This window comes from Podarcis vaucheri, assembly GCF_965113315.1.
Source record: "Podarcis vaucheri genome assembly, chromosome: Z".
In the NCBI taxonomy this organism is placed as follows: Eukaryota; Metazoa; Chordata; class Lepidosauria; order Squamata; family Lacertidae; genus Podarcis; species Podarcis vaucheri.
This window is the reverse complement of record NC_138758.1, coordinates 13,884,875-13,903,342: the sequence shown is the minus strand read 5'-3', so window position 1 is coordinate 13,903,342 and position 18,468 is coordinate 13,884,875. Positions and strand designations below refer to the sequence as shown.

The following is an 18,468-nucleotide window of genomic DNA, read 5'->3' as shown; positions in this document are numbered from 1 at the left end:
TTTCACATGGCATCCACCTGGCTCCCCCCCCCCAAAGAATCTGGGAGCCATAGTTTTGGGCATTGGGTTTGGTGCTTTTGTAACTGGATTTGTAATGGCTTTTACTCAAATACAATAAATGATTAACTGATTGATGAAAAAGTGTTTTTTTTCCTGAGATGCTAACTTTCTCCTTGCATGTCATTCCTTGAACAGCTTCCTGTGCAAAGATAAGGTTTGCTTTCATTGCTCTGTTCATCTGTGCATTTGACTAGTGTTGTGGGGAGGGAAATGCAACCACTGGGCCTAAAAATGTCCCCCTCTTGCCCACTTGGGTTTCCAGTGTGGCCTTCACAGATATTGGCACAACTTGTGTGTGTGTGTGTGTGTGTGTGTGTGTTGGCTGCTGAGCTGCGCTCACCATTGTGAGGGCTGAGGGAGTAATAGTGATGCCTCCCCAGCTGCTGCCATTGTCCGTGGGTTGATTGTGATGTGACAAAAGCATTGGGCTGCTGAGCGGGTATAAATGTGGGCCAAGGCGCAAGCCTGGGCAGTTGCCCTCACCAGAGAGAAATGGGCAGCTCGGTGGCACTCAGCCCAGGTGGTCTCCTGTCCCGTGGCGGCAAGCTGGCAAGCGGAAGGAGGCAATTGCCCGGTGCTGGGATGCTGTGGCCCTGGTGGTCTCCCACTCCGTGGTGGCAAGCTGGCAAGCAGAAGGAGGCAATTGCCCGGTGCTGGGATGCTGTGGCCCTGGTGGTCTCCTGTCCCGTGGCGGCAAGCTGGCAAGCGGAAGGAGGCAATCACCCGGTGCCGGGATGCTGTGGAGCAAGGAGAAGGCAAGTACAAAGATTACTTGCTGGTGGGATCGCCTCTTGAAGGTGACTGACACTCAGCTCTGAAGCTGGTTGATGTCTGGCAATGGACCTGATGAGGTTGCAGCTGGTGGATGGTTGTCGGAAGAATTTGCATTCAGGCTAGTGGATGTTGCGAGGCTATGCTGGCTGAGATCGGCGCAAACTGGTTTGGAAGCCTTGTTTGTTAAAAGGAAGCCAAACAGAGGAGGAATCTGGGGGGACACTGTCGGGTGTTGGCCATCCCACTCACCTGCTTGCCTTTGCCTTACAGGGATGTCTGGAGCCGGTGAGGTTTTCCCCAAGTCCAGTCTTAAAAGTCATCAAGAGAACCACAGGACATCCCTATTTACATCGGAGAAGTGAACGTGAAATACTGGCAGTGAGGAATGGACAAGGCTGTGGCGATACCTGAGAGAATGAGCCTTGAAGGGCGACTGCAGGCGGACATCTGCTGCATTGCAAGTGATGGGGCAGTGGGGAGAGTGAAGAAAATGAGGGAGGCAACATTAGGCCACATTAGGTGCACCACTGAACTGCTATGAAGTCACTTTAAACAGGCATGGCTTCCCCTCAGGGATTCTGGGAACTGTAGATGGTTAAGGGGACAGAGACTTGTTACGGTGGTTAAGTATTAGGATTAGGATTAGGGGTAGGGTAGGGGTGGGGGTAGGGGTAGGGTTCCCTTTTTGCCAGGGAACTCTGGGAATTGTAGCTGTAGTTAGGGGGCAGGGTTAGGGTTCCCTTTTTGCCAGGGAACTCTGGGAATTGTAGCTCTAGTTAAGGGTTAGGGGTTAGCGTTAGTGTCAGGGGCAGGGGTAGGGTTGGGGTTCCCTTGGCAGGGAACTCTGGGAATTGTAGCTCTAGTTAGGGGGCAGGGTTAGGGTTCCCTTTTTGCCAGGGAACTCTGGGAATTGTAGCTCTAGTTAGGGGGCAGGGTTAGGGTTCCCTTTTTGCCAGGGAACTCTGGGAATTGTAGCTCTAGTTAAGGCTTAAGGGTTAGCGTTAGGGCTAGCGTCAGGGGTAGGGGTGGGGGTAGGGGTAGAGGTAGGGTTCCCTTCTTGGCAGGGAACGGGGCCCCCTAACAACTCTTGGCACCCTTTTCCATCTATAGCTCCCAGAGTCTTTGGGGGTTGTTTAAGCCATGAGTGTTTAAAGCGGCTTCATAGCGCATTAAATGGTGTGGATGATGGCCATGGCCTCCCTCACCCCACTGCCTCTTATTAAGGAAGACTCGAAAGGATTTCCCAATTCAAATCTCTCGGAAACAGGAAACAGAAAGAAGACTTTGTATCTCAAGCCATTTTGGAAGGTCTTAACTTGAAATGCCAATAAAGGTATTTTTGTTGTATTGTGTTGTATAGTGTTGTGATTAACATGGGAAGTAGGGTGGTAAAATACGTTTGTCTTTCTGCATACGTTTATGGTAGGGATTTTGCACTCACCTGAACCCTTGCAGGGAAAGGGACAGGGCACAATGGGAAAGGGTGGGGCAACCGGGCTGCTTAAACCACACCCCTTTTCCAAGGGAAGCACCATATGGGGGGTGGGCCGTCCGAGAGAGAACAACAGAACACAGAACAAAGAAGACGGAAGTGGCGCACAGTTCCTTCTGTTCCCTCTCTTCCAAAGAATGCAAAGTCAACACAGAGAGTATGTGATCCAGTAGTCACACACAATCTGCAGCACGGGAGAGAATGAAACTCCGGACATGCAGCACCCGCTTCTCTTGAACTCTTTGACTGTAACCCTGTCCAATCTTTTTTCAAAGAAGACGTCAAGTCATTCTCGTCCAGCTGCACCACTAGCACTGCGGGAGGACCTGCACAGGTTACACTCGACCGCACGAAAGGAGCTCCTCCCAAAGCATTCCCCATCTGGACCCCCAGTATATGTTCACATGGGCAGGAAGACGAGATGGCACCCCAGTCCAGACTCGTCAGTGCGCTTGCCAGCCCAGTCTACAATGCTTTATTTTTTATTTATTTATTTTATTATTTTATAAAATAATTGGCTCAACCGCCAATCCAAATGTGCACAGCTGCTCCTATGAAAAAAGGAAATAACAGACAGGCATCAGCACAGGCATCATTCATGACTCTTCCTGATGTAGCCCTTGTCAGCGTCAGACTTCCAATGACCCGTATTCACAGTCCTGTCTACTGACAGGCACCCAGTGTGCAGCCTTTGCAGCAGCCCTATTCGGAAGGAATGAGGCCTGTTCAGCGGTAGGCATGTCGCAGGCCGTAATAACTGGTGCACGATGTAAGCACATTGATGCCTGGCTAACGGGAACCTACCGTATTTCCATGCACTAGGAGCGGGCCAGCCCCCAGGGGAACGAAAAGCCAAATATTTCTGGTATCCATAACCGGGCAAGGGCCCTCCTCACCTGTGAGGGGAAGCCTAATGGTGGCACTCCTGCCCACTAGGTCGGTTTTAGAGTTCCCAACTCTAATGACCAGCTCCAAAGCAGATAAGGAAAAGTCCTGAAGCAATAAGCCTCCAGACTCTCAGCCCCGTGCTGGCTCCAACACAATTTCCCCAACCCTCAGTGCACCAAAAATGCAATGGAATACTGAAAGGAGTCTCGCCTTGATCTTTAACCAGCAGACAAGTTATAACTTGTTGCAGATACTGCATAGGTAAAAATTGACCGACTTCCTGCCCACTGTCGTATGACGTTGGAGCCTATTCCACGACAGGCTTTATACAAGGGTCTCTGCAAATTAAAGCTTTACTATAACAGACATTGCAGCGGACTGAATACTGATAGTTTTAATAGCACATCCAATCTGCAGCAGGTGGACGAAATACTGCAGGATCTGCTCAGAGGATGGGAGCCAGTTCTTCTGAATGGCCGAGGAATGCCAGCTTAAGGCTAAGAAATCCATCCAGGCCTTCTCATAAGAGCTAAAAGCAGAAGGGGAAATGGAAGCTGCTGCTCTCTGTAATTGACAACTAATTGTTGTCAAAGTGCCACAGGTGGTCTGGAAAAGTCTGGCAGTAGCTGAGCCCAGGAGTCTAGAGCCCAGGATCTGAAGCGCTCCATCTGAAAATGGGATAGAGTGTCAGTGACATCATTAGAGGATCCCGTAATCAGGAGAGCAGAAAGCACAATATTAAACCTTAAGCGGCGCAGCTCAAAAGCGTGAGCGGAGGGGCAGAGACTGCTGGAGCGTGAGGACTGTTTTGCCAAGACGCTCACCACTGCCTGGTTATCAGACCAAAAGCAGATCCGATGGTCACTGAACTCCTAGGGCCACATGTGAACTGCTACTACAATGGGGAAAACTCAAGAAAAGTTAGGTCACATGATTGCCTCACCACACCGGGCTTGAGGCCATAGCTTTGCACACCAGCAACCCTTGAAATAAAAACCAAAGGGCAAAGATCCAGCAGCACCAGCATGAACCTGAAAATCCCTCTGCGGGTTCAAGGTATCCTGCCATGGCGAACTACTATTGCATTCATTTTGGAATTGCAACCATCGCATGAGATCTGCCTATCACCTCACTTGGTAAGCGTACACGAAGGTAAGGGGACCTCAGGCCGCAGGCAGCCTGGCCTAGCGGGAATGGAATGCAACCACTTCCAGAGTGGGGCAACCACTCTGCATGCAAGATTAATTAAGTGACCCAGCAAGATCGGATCTGATGAAGCATCACTTGCTACAGAGGAAGTATTACAAAATAACTTCCTTCAAGGCAGACAGCTTCTCCATAGGCAAGTGGTATGTTTTAGCAACGATATCCATCTGGATCCCTAAATAAAATGTGAATATGGGCAAAAGGCATTGAGCTATTGCTTGCCAGCTTCCAGCCCCCGCTTGGGCAGGGGGCATCTTGTGCTGCCATCATGATATGTACAGGGCCGATGCTGGCCAGAACCCCTAAAGAAGTCCCGACAAAGCTGCTGCTGAGCCAGCTTCCTTTTCAGACACACACTCTGTGCAATGCAACTACGCAATCCGTGCAATGCAAAAACACACTCCATGCAATGCACACACACTCCATACAATGCAACTACACACTCCGTGCAATGCAACTACGCACTCCGTGCAATGCAACTACACTCTGTGCAATGCAACTACACCCTCTGTTCAATGCAACTACACCCTCCGTGCAATGCAACTACACACTCCATGCACTGCACACACCCTCCGTTCAATGCAACTACACACTCCGTGCAATTCAACCACACCTTCCGTACAATGCAGCAACACACTTCGTGCAATGCAACTACACACTCTGTGCAATGCAAATGCAATCTCTCACGCAATGCAATGCAAATGCAGCCCGTGCACCGCCGTGCCCTGCAACGCACAGAGCAAACTGCAGTGCAGGCACGCAAAGATGCTTTCTCCCGCTTGCATATTGCAAACGTGGCGCCCGTTACATCTGTCACAGTGAGGGAACCACCAAAAGGCCCTCGATACTGGACCTAAGTGTCCAGGTAGAGCAATGGGGGGCATGTAGCTGTCCCATACAGGGACCAATCCTGCAACCTAGGCATTACCGGCACTATGCGCTGACCAGCTGAGCTATCCAGGATGATCCCTAAAGACCCAGGACAGCCTCACCCTGACCCCTGTAGAGGTCCAAGGTAACATCTGAATCATCATCCCTGCTCCCTGCTCCTCCTGGATTGCAGCCTCCAAAGATGCTTCCTTATGGAAGAAGGCACCTGGGGCGTCCGCAAGTCATCCTCTGCAGGAGAGGCAAGCTCTTGAGGCATCTGCAAAAGCCCTGTCATAGTCTGCAAAAAAACTAAACAATGTAAGGAACTGGTGAAACCAATGCTTCATGCACCACATGGGGACACTATTCAGGCCGGAAACGCTTCCAGGCCATCGAATTCTAGGGCAAAGCCCTAGGATCACCTGGCAGGCCAGGCATAAATGTTTCCAGTGAAATAGCAGAGTTGAGGTAGCCCACAGCCTGTCCAGGTACCCCTGCTTGCCCTTTTAGAGGGAAGCACCCCTTCAAGAAACCCAAAGTTCTTTTATCACAAATGGGCCGAACTACAGAATAGCCCAAAAGGAGCAGTTTGTTTTGTTTTGTTATAACAATGGCTAAGAGGGGGATATGAACCCTGTCTCCCAGGTCCTAGTCCTACACTTTAGCCACTAAGCCACAATGGCCCGTCTCTAAAATGGCAGTCGCCAATATCAGGGCAAAACAAACTTAAAGAAAATAAACTTGTTCAGAAACAGCATAGTTCAAGAGCATATACAGAGTGCTCATAGTCCTTGGAGGCACAGGGAACCTCTGGGGCCCCCTGTCTGCCTCAGATATACATTAGCAGCAACTGGGCCTGCAAGCAGATACATTCTTATAGAGAGAATGAGTCAGAGACTTAACAATTTACTGCTAACTGTAGCAGGCTTAGGCCTGAATGTAGGCCTCACTGCTTCTGCTCTTAAAATTCTTTGACTCATTGCAATATTAAAGGAAGCTCAAAATGGTGCTCCTGCCCAAGGCTAGATTAAAATTCGGCCAACAGCGCTGCACACATCCAAATAAAGTCACCTTTGGGGATACTATAAACGAAAATGATTCCAGCTAAGCTGGGAACAGTCCTGACTAGCCCCACAATTAACAAACAGGCAAAATGAGGGAAACTTTTCTGCAAAAGAAAGCCCCTAATGGGGGCTCTCTCCCTATTGGGAAAGGCAAGCCAAGGAGGATTATGCACAGGCAGCGCTCACAGGTACAGGGAGAATCTTCTCAAAGGGCAGAGTAAGGGGTGGGGTGGGAAATCAAACAGGAAAAGAAAAGGGGTGGAATTAGATTAATTAAGGGACTAGAGAGGATTAAAGAAAAGGGGGAAATAAAGAAATGTAACCAGACAATGAGAAGATAACTCCACAGTCCAAGTCCTCCTGGTGATCGGAAGCATGCAGCGAAAGAGGACGTCCGTTGCTGCGTGCCTTGTATTTAACAAATAGGGCTGTCAATCACTAATTGGCAACATCTAGATTACCCCAGTAACAGCCCGCCCCTGCTTACAGGATGGCCAAACCATTTGCCTAGTAACAGTGAGGTGTCTTGTCAGCCCTGCCCTCAACCTGTGCTCTCCATGAGGGAGAACACACTTTATGCAACCCGAGTACTTGAAACATCTGGAGTAAGGGCAAGGCAAGAAAGAAGGACAGTTTTATTTATTTTTTTGCAAGCCTTTGTGCCAAGGTGCGAGATGGGAAGCTTCTCTCACGGTGACAGCAGCAGCACATACTCTCCATTGTCTGAGAGGTGGGGTTATTTTTGTTTGTGTGTGCGCACACACACTGGGCCTCTGCCACCACTGGGGTCCAGTTTCACCAACCCCTAGTTACACATCTGAATGTGAGATTCGCATGATCGGCCTGCTTGAAGAAAGAATGCTGGGCTTTGCAGACTTTGGTCTGAGGTACCAGGGATCTTCTTATGTTCCTTTGCCTTTGCATTGATGATATCCCCATTGCTCTATATACCATGGGTAGAGAAACATTTGCTTCATCAGATGATGTGGGGCTCCACCTCTCATCAGCCCCAGCCAATGCTATCAAAGGCCATGGATGATAGGAGCTGAAGTCCAGCAGCCACATGGGTCTCCCATTTCTGCTCTACTGTACGTCATTACTGCACTTACTGGTGTCAAATGCAGATATGTATTTTCAATTATAGCTGCTACATTTACTTCAAATGCAGTGGTGCCTCGCAAGATGAAAAGAATCCGTTCTGTGATTCTCTTCGTCTAGCGGTTTTTTCGTCTTGCAAAGCAAGCCCATTGATGGATTAGAGGATTAGCGCTATTAGCGGCTTTTAGCGTCTTATCAGCTTATCGGATCAGCTGATAAGTGGCTTAGCGGCTTAGAAAAGGGGAGGAAGGAAAAAAAACCCGCAGACATTTTCGTCTTGCAAAGCAAGCCCATAGGAGATTCGTTTTGCGAAGCACCTCCAAAACGGAAAACTCTTTCGTCTAGCGGGTTTTCCGTCTTGCGAGGCATTCGTCTTGCGGGGCACCACTGTATAGTTGTTACATTTACATTTTCCTTAACTGATCATCATGTTGGACTTCAGGTTTTCCTTTGGCTGCTTAAACGAATGTATGTTGGGAGGCGACTAGACAAGGTCCCATCCTTGTCTACTTTGGACAAGGTCTAGAAAGTATGAAGTGCCTATGCATCTTCTACTGATCTGAGGCTCAAACCTATGTATAGTGGACATACTGTGAGTTTTATCAGAATTCAAGATAACCACCAATTCAAGTGGCATGCATAGCAAGATCTGTGTGCTTCACATTCACTGAAATAATAGTGTACACTGGAAAGGCAGGTATAATTATGTTTTTAAAGGTTACTGAACAGCTTTGTGTGAAGTCATTCATAGGTCAGCCATGTCATAGAACCCATTATTAGCTGTCATTATTGCGTAAAGTAGGCTGAAGGAAGGTTTCTCAGGTAATTGCTAATGAGGGCATGTGTAATTTGTTCCACATTGTTTGATGAATGATGTACTGTAGTTTCCTGCTTAGTCTTCAGCCGTGGGAGGTTGTTAAAAAAAAGGGACTCCTTTGAAAACCCTGCAACAATGGATTTTTGAGTTCTGTACATGAAAAGCATACATATTCAACTCAAATCAAGCTAATTTTCAAAGGAGAGTGCATTCCAGAGGATTGCCATGCTTAACCTCTATCTGAGGGCCCTAACTTTCCCCTGGGTAAATGGCCATACAGCCTAAATGTTGTTGTGCTTTATAGTGACAGACACACTAAACACAATCTCAAATTAACAAAAAGCTTGGTAAAACAAAGTACTGGAATCACGTCATGTCATGGAAAGCCTGGATGTTCTCAAACATGCCTCCCTTTCTAAGGCAAGTTCAACCTTAGTTGCCTATGTGTGCTTTTCATGCAAGCAGATCGATAGTCCATTGTGGGAGGTTCCAACAAATGCATTTTAAAACTCCAGGTGATCTGGATGGTAAATGTATCATTGTGTTTCTTTGTTTTTATTTTGCCCAGAAATATTTTGACAACTTACCCCAACGAAACACATCTGTTTGGAATTGGGATGCAGAAATATTGGCAGCCCAAGGAACTAGCAAGGATGCATACCAGGGGGCATGAATCCATGGAACCAGGGCCTGAAGGGAGTCTACCAAGCAGCTGCCTTATACCAAATGTGACCATTGGTCTATCAAGCTCAGTCTACACTGACTGGCAGAGGCTCTCCAGGATTTCAGAGAGAGGACAATCCTAGCTCTACCTGGAGATGCCAGGGTTTGAATCTTCTGCATGCAAAGCTGATGCTCTATTAATATCTTACTATCCTTCCCCAATGTTGTTGGACTCCTCAGGTAGCATGGCCATCAGACAAAAATGATGGGAATTGTAGTCCAAAGACATAGCCCTTTGATCTGCATCCCTGAGTAGCTCGCTACAGGAAGTAGCAGAGTTCAAACCTGTAGGTTCCCCACTTGTAGCCCCAGCAGCTGCTAGCAACGTGGAGGCCCTTTCTGACTACATACTCCAAGGTATACCTAGAGAATTTCCTCCCAGATGAAGGAATGGAATTTCGGTTTCTATTTGTCTCATATCCTCACTGTCTGATCTTGGTGTATAACTTTTGGTGTACCTTCACCCATATCAATACTGTCATAATTTTATTTTTAAGTGAAATAAACTATAGCAACTTAACAGCTAAAATATTCCTGATAGAGGTATAGTAATAAATTCAGTATAACATTATAATAATCTCAGTAAGTTAAAAGGTAAAGGACCCCTGGGCAGTTAAGTCCAGTCAAAGGCAACTATAGGGTGTGGCGCTCATCTCGCTTTCAGGCCGAGGGAGCTGGCGTTTGTCCACAGACAGCTTTCCGGGTCATGTGGCCAGCATGACTATACCACTTCTGGCGCAACAGAACACTGTGACAAGTGCCATAGCGCACAGAAATGTTGTTTACCTTCCCGCCACAGCGGTACCTTTTTATCTACTTGCACTGGCGTGCTTTCAAGCTGCTAGGTTGGCAGGAGCTGGGGTAGAGCAACAGGAGCTCACCCCATTGCATGTATTTGAACTGCCAACCTTCTGATTGGCAAGCTCAAGAGGCTTAGTGGTTTGGACCATCGTGCCACCTGTGTCCCAATCTCAGTATAAATTCAGTATTCTCAGTAAGAATGTTGTGGCATCAATATTTGATTTGTAAAGATGATTTTTCAGTCAATAGCCAATAGTATAATCTAATTTCAGTATAGATGGTACTATTGGCTATAGACTGAAAAATCATCTTTACAAATCAAATATTGATGCCACAACATTCTTCCAGTCACAAATGCAAATGCTGACACTTTCTGATATATCTTAATTACTACTAAAAGTAATCATACCCGTATGACTACTAGTCATGGCAAAGCATCTTACATGATATATCAATAACAACAATCTGTCTGAAAACTGATGTTCAGATATCTCTTCTTAGAACTTGATATAATGGACTGGAAAGACTTCAATATCCCTACAGCCACAAATAGAGAATATTTATACAGAAATAGCAACTTTCTAGTGCTTTACAACCTATCTCCAGGAATCTCCTAGACATCTTAAATCACAGGAAGTTTCTAACAGATAGTGAACATGGTTTAGAACATGGTTTAGAACATGGTTTAGACCTCCTAGATTCCAAGGAATTGACACTGATTCAACTTGTTACTCGTGGCTCGCATTTTAAAAGGTGGTGGCTGAACTACAGAATGAATCCATATCATGCATGAGATGAAATAGGCTGGTGCTTATGACATGTCACTATCTATGAAATGGTTAAAATGTCACAGAACTTTTTTGAATAATTGGGATACAGGTTGAACTTTCACACTAGCAATTCCCAGGCTAAATTGATTTATTCATCCCTTCACCCCTTCTTATGGTGCCATTTCTACGGCATCTTTTAAATGAATGGTCTACAGCAACCTGTAAACATCAAACACAGCTCTATCCAACTTGCTGCAACAATATATTATTTCATTTTTGGTCAAGCCAAGTTAATGACGCCTTTCCATCATGATCATTTCATCCAGGTTGCACAGAATGAATTATAATGCATGCAGGCCTTAAGGTATTGCTTTTCGCAGCTTAAAGATTATACCACAGGATAATTTATTATTTCAGCTCTCTTTTGCTTATTTCTCTTCCCCTCCCCCAAAATAGAATGGGGACATCAATATGATGAATGTCTTGAATGGATCAGAAACTGTCCACATCACACATATTTTAAATAATGTTGGATGGAAATGCGAACAACTTACCTCTTGGACGATTAACAAGCAGTTCTTAAAAAGTAAAATGCAAAATAGTTTGCAATATCAGAGTATTTAAAGATGACATATGCTTGTTATTGAAACCTGAGTCTATACATAATCTAATCTAATTTATTAGACAACTTGGTTAAGACAATGCTTGACATTAACTTTCATGCTGAAAATATTAACTTATATTAAATTGCTGTTGACTTGTTGATAACCGAGGCTATGAAAGCAAATCAATTAATGTAGTTCAATCTGGAATACCATATTTTTTCATGTATAAGATGCCCCCCTCCCTGTATAAGGCGCCCCCTATTTCTGGGGACTCCAAATTAATAAAACACCCCTTAGCACTACCCGTGTATAAGACGAGCCCCCATTTCAAACCTATTTTTTGGGTTAAAAAACCCCTAGTCTTATACACGGGAAAATATGGTAATCACAATGAGGTGCAATAGATTTTATCAGAACCTTAATTTGATAGGATTTCAAACCAGGAAATCTCCATTCTTCAAAGGAAGCAATGGTGAAAATACATTGCAATTGGTATCTCAATAAGAAAAGACAGCAACGTGTGGACAAGGATGGAGGAGTCTGTTAGTTTTGGGTATTTCATTTCCCCAATATTCAGTTCTCTCTATTTCCTTATCAATTTGCGTATGCACTTCAATTAATATGTGCAATTTCTCCAATATAATGCATTTTGTACATTACCTTTGCAAAAGTGTTTGTTTACTTATTTAATAAATTTGTATGCCGCCTTTCAGCCAAAGATCACAGGGCAGTTCACAGCATAAAAATGCAAAATGAAAAGTACACAATAAAGCAAAAACAAAATAAAACATTAACCCCCACTCCCACAGACCCATTTCAAGGTTAGAAAATGTTAATTAGCCAAATGCCTGGTTGATGAGAAACATTTTTGCTTGGCAACTAAATATGTGTAATGAAGGCACCAGGCAAGCCTCCCGGGGGAGAGCATTCCACAAGTGAGTAGCCACCACAGAAAAGGTCCATTCTCACTTTGCCATGCTCCAGACCAATCATGGAGGAGATGCATGAAGAAGAGCCTCAGATGAAGATCATAGGAACTGGGTCAGTTCATATAGGAAGAAGCAGTCCTTAAGGTAATGAGGTCCTGAGCCATTTAAGATGTTATAGGTCAACACCAGCAAATTGAATTGGGCCTGGAAACATACTGGCAGTCAGTGTAGTTGGGCCAGGATTGGTGTAATATGTTCAAATCGTCATGTCCCAGTGAGTACGCTGGCTGCCAAATTCTGCACCAGCTGGAGCTTCTGAACCATCTTTAGTGGCAGCCCTATCTATAATACATCAAAGTAATCTAACCTAAGAGTTACAAGAGCATAAGCAACAGAAATCAGGCTATCCCCGTCCAGATGGAGGCGCAACTGGGACACCAGCCCAAACTGATGGAAGGCACTCTGAGCCAGTGAGACCACATGAGCCTTGAACGACTGCAAAGGATCCAGGAGTACCCCCAAGATGTGTAACCCTTTTTACAGGCAACCTCCCATTTTTATTTGCTTTTCATTTAAAAAGGGGACAGGAAGCACTGCCTTCATTTTAATTTTGGTCTTACAATTTGGGCAGATCTGATTGGCTTTGCAAACTGTGATGTCATAACAGTGGCTAGATGATCCATTATTGCCTGGATCATAAAGCTAACCATTGCAACAATATACAAAGCAACTGCTAAAAGCTGTAGTGAAGTGGAACAAAATGGTATAAAAATGGCAATATGTTTGGGGATCTGAAACTCCCATTTTCACTCTGGAAATATATGCCCACATAAATTCAACCCAGCCCTTAAAAATATTCAACATCACTTTAGGAGAGTATATTGTGCCTAGCACTGTTTTGTGAGACTCTTTTTTTGCGGCAATTCTAACTGCTGTGTGGATATATTTTTTGAAAGCTGAGCCCACATAAATGTAGTTTGTGAAAGTGGTAGTCTCCCCCCCCCCTCCAACTCCGCCACACACATAGCTGAGATTTTCCTTCTTTATCACTATGAGTGACATTTCTTTAGAAACTTCTCCCTTGGGGAATCATTGCAGGAAGTGCATTTTTCAGCCTATTGTAGAGTGTTTTTTTTTTGGGGGGGGGGATATATAGAAATATTGCCATGCCAGGTTGAAATGATGGGTTAGCTGTAACACAGTTTTCATTCTGCTAACCATATTGCAGAACAATGGGAGTTACATATTTTGGAATGTTGGGTCCTCCTTCCAATCCTAGTCTCTTACTTTTTAAAACAATGACACTGGAGAGGAGAGGGCAATAACTGCTGATGACCTGGGATAAATGATGCCTGGAGCACCCCCAATCTGTTCCTTTATGTCAGGGATGGGAAATCCATGGCACTCCAGATATTTCCTTGGAAAATGCTACTGGCTTATCTCCTTGGTAGAGCACATCTAAATGCTGCAGATTTAATCAATGGCACCTATAGGTAGGGATGGGAATTTCCAGTCATTGCAGGCCAGTGTGGGAACCTGTGCCTATTCACATATTGCTGGATTTCAACACTCATCCAACCCAGCCACCATGACCAGCGTTCAGGGATGCTGAGGATAACACATTGGCTGTCAGGAACGTGGCCCCTCAGGATGCAGCAGAAGAGTCAGCCCCAGAAATTGAACTAAGTGAGCAAGGGGCCGACTCTGCAGAGGAGAGCTGTCTGTCAGAGTTTAGAGAAGACAGCCCAACCCCCCTCCTTCCCATGGAAGACACTGCTAGCTCCCTGGGAGAGGAAGAGTTGGAAGTCAGCCAGAGCATTGCCAGGCAACCAGCAGATAAGCCAGAGTCAGGGGCTGTGTCTTCTGGGAGTGGGAAAGAGACAGGCCAGCGTTTCAGTCCCTGCACTAGGAGATCAGAGAAGCTCAGAGAGCAGTGGAAGGGAAGGAGGAGAAAGGCAAAACTTTGGCATTCTTCCTTCTGGGGGAGGGACGATGAATCAGATTGAACAACTACTGTTAATGAGAGCACCCTGTTCTGGGTGTGTGTTTTTTGTAAATAAACTTACATAAAAGTGCTGGAGAGTCATTGCTGCTTATCAGGATGCTTGCCTGCCAGTGATTGTTGGATTGGTCATCTTTGCTTTATATGAAAGCTGTAATATACCAGGTCAGATTGTGTGTCCATTGAGTCCAGTATTCAGTTAGTTAGAGCATTCTGATAATGCCAAGGTTGCTGGTTCAATCCCCATATGGGATAGCTGCATATTCCAGCATTGCAGGGGATTGAACTCAGCATCCCTCCTGATTCTATGATTCTACTTGTGTCTTCCAGTTGTTGAGAAACCCCCATCCAAGACAGCCAGCAAGGATAATTTATGGTCAATGACTGCCAATGGCTGGAGCGATACAGCTTTCCCATCCCTGCATTATTTGTGTGGATGTTTACCATTGTATCCCATTCCTCGATTCTGTTTCAGCTTTCAACTAGAGGGGTTCTGTTCACATGTTACATTCAATGAGTGTACAATCTCTGTACCTGTGTACACAAATAGTTGAGCAGTACACCGAAATGTTATCCACTTTGTTTGTTTATTGCATTTGTATCCCACCCTTTTCTCCAAGGAACTTAAGGTGGTGTACATGGTTGTCCCATTCCTCATTTGAACCCCAGAATAGCCCTGTGAGATAGGTTAGGCTGGGGTAGCGACTGGCTCAAGGTTTCACAGTTAACTTCATGGCTGAATGGCTATTTGAACCCTTATCTCTCAGGTACTAGTCCAACACTCTAACCTCCTCCCCACACTAGCTCTCAACGTGTAATGTTCAAGGGATGTACAGTTGTTGATCTGTACAAATTAAGAAGCACACACTCTTTCAAATGAGCACTTTTAACAGCGTGGAATCAACTTATACTTTTGTCAGAATGACATGTGAAAAAGTATTGGCATAATTTCTAATATTAATCCGGGAACTGAAGTAAGTGCCATTTGGTGCAGTTTCCAGTTCCTTCATTTTATTTACACTTTCCAAAACAATATGGAAACCCAAACACAGCCATTCCTCAAAATTTGTACCTCTCCAGTTTTTGCAATGCAGTTGTTTGGCCAGCTGTTGTTGTTGTTTAGGGTAAATGTGCATATATATGTGCATATATTAGTGAAAATATACAGAAATGCATTATATATTGGGGAAATTGCTTTGGAGAAGCAAAATTGCATACAAATATTTGGTAGGTTGGTAGAAATTCCCACAAAAATGCTGATGTGCAAATGTAGGAAACTGAACTTAGAATTGGGGGTGGGGAGAAACTGAGAGAAACCAAAATTAACAGATCCGTCCTTCCCTATTCCCACCCATACATGTACAGCAGAGAAATATCTCCCCCTAGAAATAATAATAAAAAAGCACGATTGGAATGTAATAATGGGGGGATACAATCTATTTCAGAGAAACAGACCAGACAAGAAAGGAGGAGGAGTGGCGTTATATGTCAGGGATGTGTATACCTGTGAAGAGATCCAAGATTTAGATCCTCAAAGCCAAAGTGAGAGCATTTGGGTCAAAATTAAGGGAGAGAAGAATAACAGAGACCTCATTGTGGGAGTTTACTATAGATCCCCAAGCCAAACGGAGGACATAGATGATGCCTTCCTGGAACAGATGGCCAAGCATGCAAAGGAAGGGAGATAGTAGTAATGGGGGACTTCAATTACCCGGACATTTGTTGGACGTCAAACTCAGCCAAGAGCATAAGGTCAAACAGATTCCTCACTGGCCTTGCAGACAACTTCATTGTCCAGAAAGTGGGAGAAGCAACAAGAGGAACAGCCATTTTAGATCTGGTCCTAACCAATGTTGATGACCTGGTTAGTGGGGTAGAAGTGGAAGGATCATTAGGCGCGAGTGATCATGCTCTTCTGAAGTTTACTATACAGCGGAAAGGAGCAGCCAAGCATACTAGGACTCAATTTCTTGACTTTAAGAAAGCCGACTTCATAAAACTTAGGGAAGTGCTGGGTGAGATCCCATGGACAACAATACTAAAAGGAAAGGGAGTTCATGATGGCTGGGAGTTTGTTAAGAGGGAGATACTAAAAGCACAACGTCAGGCAATACCAATGAGACGGAAACATGGAAGGTGCCTAAAGAAGCCAGGGTGGCTATCTAAAGAACTTTTAACTGAATTAAGATTAAAAAAGGATGTGTACAAAAAATGGAAAAGGGGGGAAACCACCAAAGAGGAATTCAAACAAATAGCCAGCACGTGTAGACACAAAGTCAGAAAAGCTAAAGCACAGAATGAACTCAGGCTTGCTAGAGAGGTTAAAAGCAACAAAAAAGGCTTTTATGGGTATGTTCGTAGCAAAAGGAAGAACAAAGAAACAATGGGGTCACTCAGAGGAGAAGATGGTGAAATGCAAACAGGGGACACAGAAAGGGCTGAACTACTCAATGCCTTCTTTGCCTCAGTCTTCTCCGATAAAGAAAACAATGCCCGACCTGAAGAATTTGGAGCAAATGATTCAGCAAAGGAAACACAGCCCAGAATAACTAAGGAGATAGTACAAGAATATTTGGCTAGTTTAGATGTATTCAAGTCTCCAGGGCCAGATGAACTGCATCCAAGAGTATTAAAAGAACTGGCAGATGTGATCTCAGAACCACTGGCAGTCATCTTTGAGAATTCCTGGAGAACAGGCGAAGTCCCGGCAGACTGGAGGAGGGCAAATGTTGTCCCTATTTTCAAAAAGGGGAAAAGAGAGGACCCAAATAATTACCGCCCAGTCAGTCTGACATCAATAGCAGGGAAGATTCTGGAGCAGATCATTAAGCAAACAGTCTGTGAGCACCTAGAAAGGAATGCTGTGATCACCAATAGTCAGCATGGATTTCTGAAAAATAAGTCATGTCAGACTAACCTGATCTCGTTTTTTGACAGAATTACAAGCCTGGTAGATGAAGGGAACGCAGTGGATGTAGCCTACCTTGATTTCAGCAAGGCATTTGACAAGGTGCCCCATGATATTCTTGTAAAGAAGCTGGTAAAATGCGGTCTTGACTATGCTACCACTCAGTGGATTTGTAACTGGCTGACTGACCGAACCCAAAGGGTGCTCATCAATGGTTCCTCTTCATCCTGGAGAAGAGTGACTAGTGGGGTGCCACAGGGTTCTGTCTTGGGCCCGGTCTTATTCAACATCTTTATCAACGACTTGGATGATGGACTCAAGGGCATCCTGATCAAATTTGCAGATGACACCAAACTGGGAGGGGTGGCTAACACCCCAGAGGACAGGATCACACTTCAAAACGACCTTGACAGATTAGAGAACTGGGCAAAAATAAACAAGATGAATTTTAACAGGGAGAAATGTAAAGTATTGCACTTGGGCAAAAAAAATGAGAGGCACAAATACAAGATGGGTGACACCTGGCTTGAGAGCAGTACATGTGAAAAGGATCTAGGAGTCTTGGTTGACCACAAACTTGACATGAGCCAACAGTGTGACGCGGCAGCTAAAAAAGCCAATGCAATTCTGGGCTGCATCAATAGGAGTATAGCATCTAGATCAAGGGAAGTAATAGTGCCACTGTATTCTGCTCTGGTCAGACCACACCTGGAGTACTGTGTCCAGTTCTGGGCACCACAGTTCAAGAAGGACACTGACAAACTGGAACGTGTCCAGAGGAGGGCAACCAAAATGGTCAAAGGCCTGGAAACGATGCCTTATGAGGAACGGCTAAGGGAGCTGGGCATGTTTAGCCTGGAGAAGAGGAGGTTAAGGGGTGATATGATAGCCATGTTCAAATATATAAAAGGATGTCACATGGAGGAGGGAGAAAGGTTGTTTTCTGCTGCTCCGGAGAAGCGGACACGGAGCAATGGATCCAAACTACAAGAAAGAAGATTCCACCTAAACATTAGGAAGAACTTCCTGACAGTGAGAGCTGTTCGACAGTGGAATTTGCTGCCAAGGAGTGTGGTGGAGTCTCCTACTTTGGAGGTCTTTAAGCAGAGGCTTGACAACCATATGTCAGGAGTGCTCTGATGGTGTTTCCTGCTTGGCAGGGGGTTGGACTCGATGGCCCTTGTGGTCTCTTCCAACTCTATGATTCTATGATTCTATGATTCTAACATGGATGTGGGCCTCAATATGACCCTTCCCCATTTGGATAGCAGTGGGAATTCTCTGTTGCTCATTGAGCACCGTCCATTTCCTACGTGTTTTGTTTTTGTTACCCCACAAATGTCTCCTTATCTGCCTCTATTGGTTCCTCTGCTCCCAGCCCTCCCAGTCTGTTAAGAGGAGGGTCAACAATGAGCAGAAAGGATGGATGAATCAATCAACCAACCAACCAACCAATCAAGC

General features: G+C 45.2%; 1 long non-coding RNA gene across 2 annotated transcripts in view; it reads right to left on the bottom strand.

Moving 5' to 3' along the window:
• Positions 1 to 18,468, bottom strand: part of LOC309523485 — a 98,499-nt gene that overhangs the window by 66,846 nt on the left and 13,185 nt on the right. The window lies entirely within an intron of this gene.